The following is a 12,871-nucleotide window of genomic DNA, read 5'->3' as shown; positions in this document are numbered from 1 at the left end:
TGCCAGCTATTGGATTGTGTTACAACTTTCTTTGCTAGATGGATATATTTGCTCTCACACCACCCCTTAATCTTCTCTTTGTTAAGTTAAATAAATTGAGCTCCTTGCAGCTATAAGCTCATGTTTTCTAATCCTTTAATCATTCTTGTGACTCTTCTCTGAACGCTCTCTGATTTATCAACATCCTTCCTGAATTGTGGACTCCAGAACTGAACACAGGATTCCACCATAGGTACCTCTCCACTCCTACTCCAGAGTCTCCTGTTTATGAATTCAAGGACCACATAAGCATTTTTGGCCACAGCATCACACTGGGCACTCACGTTCATCTGATTATGGAATGCAGCCCACACTCCTTAGCATATGCATTGCTCTACAAGTACTGAGTCAATCAGTAATAATGATTTTTTGTTGTCCTGCTTCCAAACAGGGATTGGGAGGTACATGATCAGCCATTGCTGGCTAATGCAGTGGTAGTCTATTTTTTGTCATGGTCCAAATTTCTTTGTCAAGGTCCAGGCTCCACAGAAGCATTTTAAACACTGAAATAACAATAATGATAAAAAATAAATTAAAAGATTGCATGGTCTATTCAAAAGCATCTGGCGGTCCATATTTGGCCCGCAGTCCTCCTGTTGACTACCCATGGGCTAATGGCTGATTCAATACACACTTGGTGCTGAAACTGTCCTTCGAGTTCATGCAGTCAGTCAGAATTCATAAGGGTTACATGGAAAGGTGCCACAAACAGTCAGCTGGGCAGTTATGTTTCCCCTACCAGGAAGGAAAAAAACTTTCCCCGACCAGGAAGTTTCTGACAGTTAGAGACTGTCTTTTGTCTTGAAGCAGCATAATGGACTGGGTGTTAGAGTAGAGTAATATAGAGTAGCCCCCAAGGCTACAAGGGACCATATTTATGCTTTATTCTGATCTCCTGCATAAGAAAGACCAGAGACCCTCAGCCAGTGATTCTGCATCAAGCCCAGAGCTTCTGGCTGAGCCTGAGAATAGCTTTTAGAAAGATATTGAGTGTGGCTCCAGAATCTCCAAGTAATGCAGAATCCACCATGTCCCTTGGTAAGTTGTTCCCATGATTAATTCTGTTCCCTGTTTAAAAATTGTGCCTTTCTCCCTACTTGGAATGTATCTAACTTTCTCTCCCAGCCATTGGATCTCACCTTGCCTTTGTGAGTCCTCTACTATCAGAAGTCTCTCCGTGTAGCTACTTACAGATGGTGATCAAGTTCCCCCTCAACCTTCTCTTTGTTAAGCCAGGAGGACAGAACAAGCTGCTCCTTAAACATCTAACTACAATGTGTACAAAGAAGTCTAGGAGGAATTGCAGTTGGGGGACCAAATGCCGGAGGTCTCAGGCTGCCTCTAGCAAAACGTCATTGAAATTTCTTACAGTTATACACAACAACTTTCCTAAAGAAAAAGCATCACACTGTGCATGATAATTCTATATTCTATGTCTGTATTCTGATGAATAGAAATGAAGTTGGTCACCAAACTAAAATAGAAGAGCTGCAGTTTGATGCAGAGAAGTGACATCTAGGTTAGGAAGAGAGCTGCTGGGGAAATGTTTGTTCCATGCCAAATTTCGACTTTTCAGCTAAAAATGAACATGTCACAAAACATGAAGGAAAGAATCACTTCTCCAGAAATGATTGTACTGACCTGCTTGTGCACACCTGCTTGTGTCAGTTCCCCTCAGTCCTGACCCACAGTCCGTTGGTATCCTAGCCCCAGGCCCTGACTTCCAGCATGTCCTCACCTGATGCCACACTAACCTGTCTGCCAGAAGCAACCCTGCAACCTAACGATGGACCATACCACCTCTGCAGCCAGCTTAACAGGCTCAGGTGAGGTGTGGCTCTCTGTGACGTGACCAACTCTCCCTATGGCATCCAGGGATGCACACTCTGCATTAGTGCTACTGTGGAGGATGCTGCTCACGTGCAGGATGGTTGCTTTTTTCGTCTGGGGCTCCCCATAGCTCTTCTCCAGCTGAACACCACTGAATTAAAGGCTACTGACTGGCTCCAGGCTATGTGGCTGATTTCTTAATTTGGTCTTGCGTTTTTGATGCACATGCCATCTCCACAGATATAGATATAGGTATGGATGATGAAAACTGCTTCTTCTGTTATGACTAGCAGGTCATCATGTTTTTGAAAGCAGAGTGGAAAGAGGAAGAGAGAGATATACATCCAAGCACACCGAAGGCTCAGATTTTGCAAGGCACCTACCTGAAGAATTTGGGTGCCATGAAAATTAGTTGAAAACTGGGTGTCTAAATCCTTTTGGTGATTTGAAGGTGGCAGTCGCAGCACATGTGTCCCTTGGGCTGCAGTGCTGTCAGTATAGGAAGAGAGGAGGTTAGTCAGCTTCCCGTGGATCAGACTTTCCCAACACATATTAAAAGTGAATAAGGAAGTGTTATTTATCCCTTCATGTAACACAAGAAACAAGGGTCATCCAACAAAATTAAGAAGCAGCAAGTTTAAAACAAACATAAGGAAGAACTTTTCCACAGAACAAACTGTCAACCCATGGAACTCACTGCCAGGGTATGTTGTGAATGTCAAACATATAACTGGGTTCAAAAAATAATTAGGTAAGTTCATAGACAATAGATCCATAAATGGCTTTTGGACAAGATGGGCAGAGATGCAACTCCATGCTCTGGCTGTCCCTAAACCTCTAACTGCCGGAAGCCGGGACTGCTTGACAGTGGATGGATCACTCCATGATTGCCCTGATTTGTTCATTCTCTCTGAAGCACCTGACATTGGCCTCTGTTAGGAGACTGGATACTGAGCTAGATGGACCTTTGGTCCAACCCAGCACAGCCGTCCGTATGTTCTTCAAAATGACACCAGTAAGATTTAAGCTCCCAAAACCTGATTGCCAAGACTAGTATTCCGAGCACTGGAGCCATATCTTAGCACTAAAATAGCATGTCGGGGGTGATCGGCTGACATACATTCCACATCCTGGCATCTCTCCCATTGCTTCATAGCTAGATGAGAAGATGTGTTTCAGAAATTTGTGGATTTGGAATGAGAAAATATCTTTTCTATTGTAAGATGGCAGCCCAGCATGGAACAAACTAAGAATTGTTTATTTAGAAGAAACCTTCAGTGATGATACAGAATTGAGACCTACAGTGGAATACTTTGTCCATTGCTGGTGTCCACATTTTTAAAGGATGTTGAAAAATTGCAGTGGGTACAGAAAAGAGCCACAAAAATAATTCAAAGGGTGGAAAAAATGCTGGAGAAAATGCCTGACAGTGAGAGACTTCAAGAATTTGATCAGTTTAGCTTATCAAAGTAAAGATCAGGACAGGACTTGATAAACCATATCACTATCTTCATGGGGAGAAAATACCAGCTACTAAAGGGTTCTTTAATCTAGTGGAGAAAGACAGAACAAAAACGAAAAGCTCAAAGCTTAAACCAGACACACTCAAGTCAGAAATAAGACACACATTTTTGTTAGTGAAGGTGGTTAACTGGAACAAATGTGCAAGGGAAGTGATGGACTTTTCATCTCTTGAAATACTGTCTTGGGGTAGCCGTTGAACATTGGAGAACCTGGCACCATGATCTGAGACCTGGCTTGAGCTCTACCTGTGAGCAAAAATAGGTCGCTTCAATCAGTCAACTTGAAAATAAGTTTTAACTCTGGGGACTGTGTCTTGGGACCCCGTTAATGACCCAAAATTTGGACTCCTAATAGAACCCCATGCCCATACCAGACACACAGTATTTCAAGGCAATCCGAGTATATGTGTGGATTTTAGAACACTTAGAAGAATTCACGTTTGAATAGAAAGCTGGACTTAACTAGAATGATAACAGAGTTGTCACTCTGTTGTAATTAATCAATCTAGCTCATCTGAGGAATTTGTAGTGGTCTGGTCTTACAGTGTCTAGGTCCATGCATTCCCTGGGTGAGTGAACCCTACCCTTGCTCCCATGCACAGTTCTGTGTTTACAGTTATGAATTCGCAAAAAGAAAAGGAGTACTTGTGGCACCTTAGAGACTAACCAATTTATTTGAGCATGAGCTACATCTGATGAAGTGAGCTGTAGCTCACGAAAGCTCATGCTCAAATAAATTGGTTAGTCTCTAAGGTGCCACAAGTACTCCTTTTCTTTTTGCGAATACAGACTAACACGGCTGTTCCTCTGAAACCTGCAGTTATGAATTGTTCCTCTCCAGATCTCCAAGCCAGCTGCTGAACCAGGTTATTAAAGGAGCTGACCTGTTCTGAGCCTTGCCCTGACCCTAGGCTTTTCCTGGGCATGTGTGTGAGAGAGATACATAAATCCTGCACATCAGGACACCAGAAACAAACTCACAGCCAGTTTGCAATTGCAGTAAAATCTTCTATTGCAGCCAGAGCAGCAAATTTCCCTTTGAACCAAATCCCAGCAAGAATACCAAGGGAAGTATAGCGAACTCAATACTGAGGCAAAAATGGTTATCAATAAAATTATGGGTTATTTAGAATGTTAAGTCATAACAAACTTGTCTGCAGCTTTACTGAATTTTGGAGATCTTCACAATTATTTTTATCCATGATACATGTAGGCTATAATAACTTACATGCTTATGTTTTTGGTTGCTCTGGTTAGTTAAAGAAGTTGCAGGAGGATTTCACTTTCTGTCTTATGTTCACAGCATAGACACAGAGATGGTAGGTAAGGAACATACTATAGTCTTGATGGAAGGTTGCTGTGGTATACAACTTCACATATTAGAATCCAGAATGGATTCTACACACAAGAACCCAAAAGCAGAGAGAGACAAAGCAGGCTGCTCCCCAAGGCACAACTCAGCCCATCTTAATCTAGGATGGGTCTCTGCAGACTGACTGTGCTGAAGACGCAGATAGCATGCTTTCCTCCAGACCCTTCGCCTGCAAGCAGAAAAGCTTAAGCTGCATATGAAGTTTAGTCACTAAGTGGCACTGTGCAAAGAATACCACAGAACATATTTACTGAGTGCTGGAGACAGTCTCCATTTCCTATTGCAATTACGTTGTGGTTGTTGCTGGCGTCCATTTTTCCTCTCTCTCTGTGTGACTAACCTGTCATTGTGGCAAAGAGTCCTGTGGCACCTTATAGACGAACAGATGTATTGGAGCATAAGCTTTCGTGGATGAATACCCATTTCTTCAGATGCATGTAGTGGAAATTTCCAGAGGCAGGTATAAATATGCAAGCAAAAATCAGGCTGGGGTAACGAGGTGAGTTCAATCAGGGAGGATGAGGCCCTCTTCTAGCAGTGGAGATTTGAACACTAAGGGAGGAGAAACTGCTTTTGTAGTTGGCGAGCCAGTCCCAGTCTTTGTTTAATCCTGAGCTGATGGTGTCAAATTTGCAAATGAACTGAAGCTCAGCAGTTTCTCTTTGAAGTCTGGTCCTGAAGTTTTTTTGCTGCAGGATGGCTACCTTGAAATCTGCTATTGTGTGTCCAGGGAGGTTGAAGTGTTCTCCTACAGGTTTCTGTATATTGCCATTCCTAACAACTGATTTGTGTCCATTTATCCTTTTATGTAGGGACTGTCCAGTTTGGCCGATGTACATAGCAGAGGGGCATTGCTGGCACATGATGGCGTATATTACATGGGTGGACGTGCAGGTGAATGAACCAGTGATGGTGTTGCTGATCTGGTTAGCTCCTGTGATGATGGAAATTTCCACTATATGCATCTGAAGAAGTGGTTATTCACCCACGAAAGCTTCTGCTCCAATACATCTGTTAGTCTGTAAGGTGCCACAGGACTTTTTGCCGCTTTCACAGATCCAGACTAATATGGCTACCCGTCTGATACTTAACCTGTCATAGTGTTACAAGAAAAAGAACAGAAATGTCAGAATTTCATCAAAATGCCAAAGTTTCATGCCCCAGAGAGCTTCAGCTTTGACAGACCACAGACATGACTGAATGGAAGGAGCAGTGTGCACATTTTCCCATTGCAACTAAAATCCATGAGGAGCATGGGAAGGTTCAAGTTAATCCAGTAGTCTATGCCATGGGCAGGGAAGCTGAACATATCTTTGAAATCCTTTGCCTTTGGAGAGGAGAGCCACAAGAACAATTTTGCTGGGGGCCTGACTAAGTTTGATGAGAAATGTATACCTCAGGGTAATGTGGTTTATGACCGAGTGTGTTTTTGCCAGCACAGCCAATGCCTGGGGAGTCTGGCACAAAACTGATTTTGAAGACAAAAAGGAAGAGCACATTAAAGACAGAGTAGTGATGGGCATTTTTGACAGAGAACTGTCAGAGAAGCTGCAAATGAAGAGGGACTGAACCCTCAGACAATAGTAGAAATGGCAAGACAATTGGAAATGATTAAAAAACAAAATAGAGACCAATGACTGCCAAAATGAAACATATCAGAAGTGATGTACAGAGTCACATTAGGAGATACAGCACAGCTTCAAAACCCAATTGCAGTAAATCCCACAAGGCAATATAGGGTAAGCCCCAGGCAGAAGAGAACACTTTTCCAACTAGATGCACCAGATGTGGAGCCAAATGTCATAAATGCTGAAAATGTGGACATCTTGCTGCTGTCTGACACACAAAGGCAGTACAGGAGGTGACCACTGAGAGTCAAGAGACATAGTTATTGGCTCTGTCATGTGTAATGAGAAAGAGACAGAGCCAGGCTGGAGGGTGGAACTGAATATTTGTGGAACGACTGTTAATTTTAAACTAGATTTGGGTGAGGGTGTAACAGTCATATCATCAGGGACTTATAATCAGTAGATAGGGTCATAGTTAGCCTCGGAGGTGTTGTGAACTGCATACCTTTAATTTTAATACATATGGGATTAGAGGATGGGAGGCAGACAACCTCCTCAGTTGCAGTGTGATTGCCATGATAAGAAAAGTGGATAAGTGAGAAAAGAGGATAAAGATGATGGAATGTTTGGTGATACTGGACTTTTAGAAGGAGATCCAGCAGAAAAAATCTTAAGAGCCAATGCTACCATATTGTGTACATATCCCCCACAGAATTCCTATCCCGTTACTTCCTAAAGTAGAAACTGAGTTAAAGAGAATGGAAAAGAATGGCATTATTGAGAAAAATCTCTGAGCAAACTGCATGATGTGCCCCAGTGGTACCTGGTTATGAAGAAAAATGGGAAAATACAAATTTGTGTAGCTCTTGCAAGACTCAATTAAGCAATAGTGAGAGAAAAATAGATCATCCCAACACTAGAAAACTTTCTCTGGAAAGTGGAAAGAGCTCCAAGCTAGATGATTCAAGAGGTTTCTGGCACATTCCTTTAGTTAAACAGATTACTTAACTGACAACGTTCATTATTGTATGCAGTATAATTGTAGCTGTGTCAGTCCCAGGATATTAGAGACAAGGTGGATCTGGGTGAGGTAGGAAGAAGAGCTCTGCATGGGTCAATAGTTTGTCTCTCTCACCAACAAGAATATGGCCCAATAAAAGTTATTACCTCACCCACCTTGTCTCTTTGACATTCATTACACCACTAGGGAAATATTACTTTCAAAGATGACCTTTCAGGTATACCAGTCCTTCTGAAATGTTCCAAAGGAAGACAGTAGAGCTGATAAAGAACATAAATGGGGGTGTTGTTTTTATGGATTACAATTTAGAGTATGGCAAAGAGTCCTGTGGCACCTTATAGACTAACAGACGTATTGGAGCATAAGCTTTCGTGGGTGAATACGAAGTGGGTAGTCACCCACGAAAGCTTATGCTCCAATACATCTGTTAGTCTATAAAGTGCAACAGGACTCTTTGCCGCTTTTACAGATCCAGATTAACACGGCTACCCTTCTGAATTTAGAATATGGGTCATCAGTGGAAGAACATGGCAAAGTTGAAGTTCTGTACTTAATGAGTCCAAACTCAAGCTCAATAAAGAAAACTGTGTTTTCTGCCTACACCAAATTAACTTTTTGATACAGATAACAAACAAAGATGGAATTAGTCCTAGCACTGAGAAAGTAAAAGCATTTAGAAAATTGAAAGCACCAAGAAATGTACCAGAATTTAGATGCATATCGAGGATGGTAAATTAATACCTAAAAAATCTATCTACAGTGTCAAAACCACAGAATAAACTATTAAATTCCAGTGCATTCTGGGTATGGGGGCAAAAATCAGAAGATTCCTTTCAAAAAGGTAAAAGAACTTATCTCGACTGCTCCAGTTTTAAAGATCTACAGTGTAAACAAACTCACCATGGTCAGGGCCGAAGCCAGTAGCTATGGCCTTGGTGGTTTGTTGTTGCAGGTACATGGATCTGAGCGCAAGCTACTTGCATTCTGCTCGTGTACATTTACAGAAGCAGGAAAATGATAGGCCCAGTTTGAAAAGCAGTGGCTGGCAAGTGAACGGGGATGTGAGAACTTCACCATGCATCTCTGTGGGCTGGATTCCTTTAAACTGGTAAATGACCATAAGCTTCTTGTAACCTTTATCAATGGAAAAGATCAAGCTCCACCAAGATACCAATGTCTTTTCATTAGGCAAATGTAGTTTAACCCAGTTGCTGAATATATTCCTGGTAAAAGTCTGGTAATAGCAGTGACACAATCCTGGAGCCCTGCATCACACTCAGACACCTGTGGGCTCGAGGAGGATGGAAAGACTTACATGGATGCTAAGGAACTTTACAGAACAATGTCAGGAAGGTGACTGTACCTGCTACAGAAAGCAGCCTTGGCAGAAGCAACTTGATGAAGTTTTTGGTTACATTTGGGCAGAATGGCCAAAGTCTGTGAAGAACACGATGGTCGTGGCAAGAGACTTCTCTTCTGTATGCAGATTATTACGTGACTCCAATGGACTAATGTTCAAAGGTGATTGCATTGCCATCCCAAGGGCTTTGAGAGGAGAAATTCTAGAGCTCATATCCAAAGGACATCAAGGACTAACTAAATGCTGTGAAGGTGCCATCAGTCAGGGTAGTGGCTTAGATTTAGCAAGGATCTTCACGTGAACAGAACTAACGGAGCAATGCAGTGCAAAGAGCCTCTGATAACAAGACCTGTGCCACACAGACTCTAGGAGGGGCTATCAGAAAAGGCGGCAATGTGATGAAGAGTTTAGAATGCATTAGAATGGTTTGCCACGGGGTGGCACTGTGTGAGGAATATGGCGGCACATTTTCACCAGATGGTGGAACCATTTCTTTTCACTCAAAATCGTGATTGATGCTGGCTTCTATTTTCACAGAATCACAGACTATCAGGGTTGGAAGGGACCTCAGAAGGACATCTAGTCCAACCCCCTGCTCAAAGCAGGATCAATCCCCAATTTTTGCCCCAGATCCCTAAATGGCTCCCTCAAAGATTGAACTCTCAACCCTGGGTTTAGCAGGCTAATGTTCAAACCACTGAGCTATCCCTCCCCACACTGCTGGAGCTAACTGATATTCACCATGGAAGTGTAAACATTACACTGAGACTGGTTTTCTTCAGGCTTTTATTGTGTGCTTGTTTGGCATTCTGCCCAGTCTGAGTGCGTGGTCCAGTACAGATTTGACACTTCCTGCCAACACACTCTGTGACTTGAAGAAACTGAAATACTGCCAGCCTACCTTACTGATTGCCAGCCAGGGACTCAATTAAGGGGCTACAAAACCTTTGGTCTGCATTGGTCCAGAGTTTGTGATCTGGAAGTCATTCACCTGAAATACTGCGGTTATGCAACAGCTGCGGAACCAACAAGTCTGCTGCAATATGAAGAGTGATTTCAGAATAAAGCCAGCTGTTTTCTTTTCATACCTCAGATCTCTGATCATTAATTACTCTTTCAAGCCCACGGCATACAGGAACTTCACAGCTCAAGCAGTAAAAATGGCAAATTCAGAATACATAAGAAGTGAACAGGGTGATAGGATTAGATTTGTAACTTACACTTTAGGTGTTCTCCTGCCCCAGAGAGCAGTTGATAGAAGATATGAAATGTTCATTCATCTTTGGCTTGACGAACAGCACGAGACTTTTCCAACAAGTCTGATCATGAATAGTCAAGGATTTTAACTTGCATTGTGCATCTTTTCATGAGAAATTCAAAACATAAAATTATACAAAGTGGGTTACATTAAAAGCAGAATTATCATCAGGTAAATTTGGTGCTTGCTGTGCTGGATTTACACCCTCAAGAAGTGACAAACAATTATGATTCTTTTAATACTTGTAACAAGATCTCTCCCTTTCTATTAGTTTTTTGCAAGAGACATAAAAGCCTACTGTGAAGATCAGATAGGGATTTTTTTAGGAAGCTCTTAAATTCCCCCTCACCCCCATGTTAATTTAGTAGTTAATTGGGGTTTGAGGCCTCCGCTGCCAGATCCTTTGCTTTGCTTGTTGCACAAACAAAAAAATGTTCTAACATTACTCGCACATACATAAAAGGAACACTAAGAAACTAGAATTAATTTTCACTATAAAAGCTTTCCCTACTCCCTCTTTCTATATTTGTTGTAAGGTCTTTTTAAGAGGGAAAAATCCTTTCTTGAAAAATCTCTTAAATGACAAACACCTTCATTGGAGTCAGTCAATTTACATGGTAGCTCTCAGGTTCTGGTAAAGTCTAACACTGTTGTCTTCTAAAACAAAAAAGATGCACATAAAGGGGGGAAAGGAGCTTAAAAAAAGAGACAGGAAAATGCAGCTTCTCTCTCTCTCTCTGGTGATTCAAGTTTAGTTGGTGGAAGATCATAGAGCACATAATCCAGTTAGCCCCTCCTGAACCACGCTTTAATCCCCTTTACTCTGGAAAAGGGTGGCTGGGTTGCTCTGATTTCCCCTGACCAGTCTGTTGAAGACAAGGTTTTTACATAGATCAGGCTACTTTGGAAACTCTTTCTAGTTTGTTATGAACAGCTTGGTAGAGTGTTAGGTTTAGATTTGTCCATCCACCTAAGGCAGATGCTTATTAGATAAAAGGAAAAGAGATGGGAAAATAGTAGGAGGAATAAGATGGGGGGGCACTGACACTGCTGCAAGGAAAGGGGTCATCTGGCATCATCTGGTGCCTCCTCCTTCTCTGATCTGTAAGAACATATTTGAGGATCCAAAAAGGCCAGAGTTACAAACCCACAGGTACCAGAACATGGCAAAGATCACCATGATGGTAATATTAGTTGAGAGGATGAAGATCCCAATACTGTCTAACTGAATAAGTTACCAATTATTCCTCAGAAGCGTCCAGAAAGAGGGACAAGGAGAAGACACCATCAGACGTGCTCAACCAACATAGATTAGATAGGTTTCAGAGTGCTAGCCGTGTTAAGTCTGTATCAGCAAAAACAAAGAGGAGTCCTTGTGGCACAAGAGACAAACAAATTTATTTTGGGCCACTGATTTGTGGAATGCCCAAATAAATTGGTTAGTCTCTAAGGTGCCACAAGGACTCCTCATTTTTTAATTTTTTTTTTTGATAAATTTGATAATTCATATATACACTGTTATTCTCATCTTAAGAAAATTCTGGTGTCTCGACAATTTTGTAAGTTCACCCCAAGCCTTTAGACGTCTCAATCAGAAATTTAAGCTTTAGTTTAAACCCACTCACTTATAATAGTTTTGGGGCTCCATTTTATAATCTCTCAGCAACTTTATATAAACAGGTTTCAAAACACAGTCAAATTAAAAGTTTGAGTTTGTAATTCCAGCAAATTAACTTTTGATGCTGGTTGACTTTCCCTAATGTAAAAACAACCACCACCACTTGCAATGCACAGTTTTGCTGGCTTCTATTTTGCCTCTGCCTCTGTGGGGCTAACTGACAACCTCCTTCCCCTGCCAGAGTCCCCTTCTTGAGTCAGGAGGGGAAGGAGCTTTTCTTGGGGTGCCCCTGCCTTGATAAAGTGAGCTGCTCTTCTATTTCATTTTATTACTTCTTAATCTCAATAATGTCTTAATGGCTAAATACTTAATCTTAAAATAATGTTCCGATTTTGGATTCTGGAATTATATTTTGGTATGTGGCCTGAGAGTTGCCCAAAAAAACTAGCATCCCTCCTACAGCTCTGCAAAGCTCGGTCAACCCCAACTCATGGGTGTATCCCAATTCATCTCTCTATCGGCAAACATCTTTCCCATCACACAAAAAGGTACCTGAGTCTGCTTATTGTATCTTTCCATCTACTGAGGTTGCTATATGTTGCTTACATATATTGTGGTGGGCTGATGGCCAGCAGAGATGAGTCAGAGTTGCCACAATGGAATAGGCCATGGGGCCATCTAGCCTGGAAATGCACCATGCCTGGCTCTCGCTATCTCAGAGGAAGATGCCAGAGCACCACCTAGTGGAAGTTCTGGGAGAACCTGCCTGTGGGGTGATTTATCTCTAAGCACCATAACTTAGTGGTGGAGCAAGGAGAAATTAGATCACTTCTGCATCATTTTTAATGCCACTCAGCATGTTCTTATTATCCCTATATAAGGTCCTGTGGCTTTGGAATCCAGGTCCATGGGCAGGGGGTGGATCCTAGGAGTCATCATACACTAATACAGCAAACAGCAGCTGGGGCTGGGCTCCAAGAACCCCAATTGGGGCACAAGTCCCACCCCTAAGCTCTGATTGGGAGAGATCCAAAGCTTCTGATTGGTGAACAGCCCCTTTTTAAGACAGAGGAGGAAACAGGCATGTGCTTGATTGGTGGTTTGAAAAGTGTGAATTGGGAGTGCTTTGTTCCAGGTGAGCCTCGAGTGGGCCTGACTGTATAAAAGCCAGTCAGCAGCGAACCAGCTGAGCAGCGAAGAGCAGAGCGGCTAACAGAGGGAGTTCGCCTGGGGAGAGCCCACTGAGGCTTACATCTTGCAGGCTTCTCTGAGTAGTTACTCC

The sequence above is a fragment of the Caretta caretta genome, chromosome 13 (assembly GCF_965140235.1).
Source record: "Caretta caretta isolate rCarCar2 chromosome 13, rCarCar1.hap1, whole genome shotgun sequence".
Taxonomy (NCBI): domain Eukaryota; kingdom Metazoa; phylum Chordata; order Testudines; family Cheloniidae; genus Caretta; species Caretta caretta.
This window is presented reverse-complemented; position numbering follows the sequence as displayed.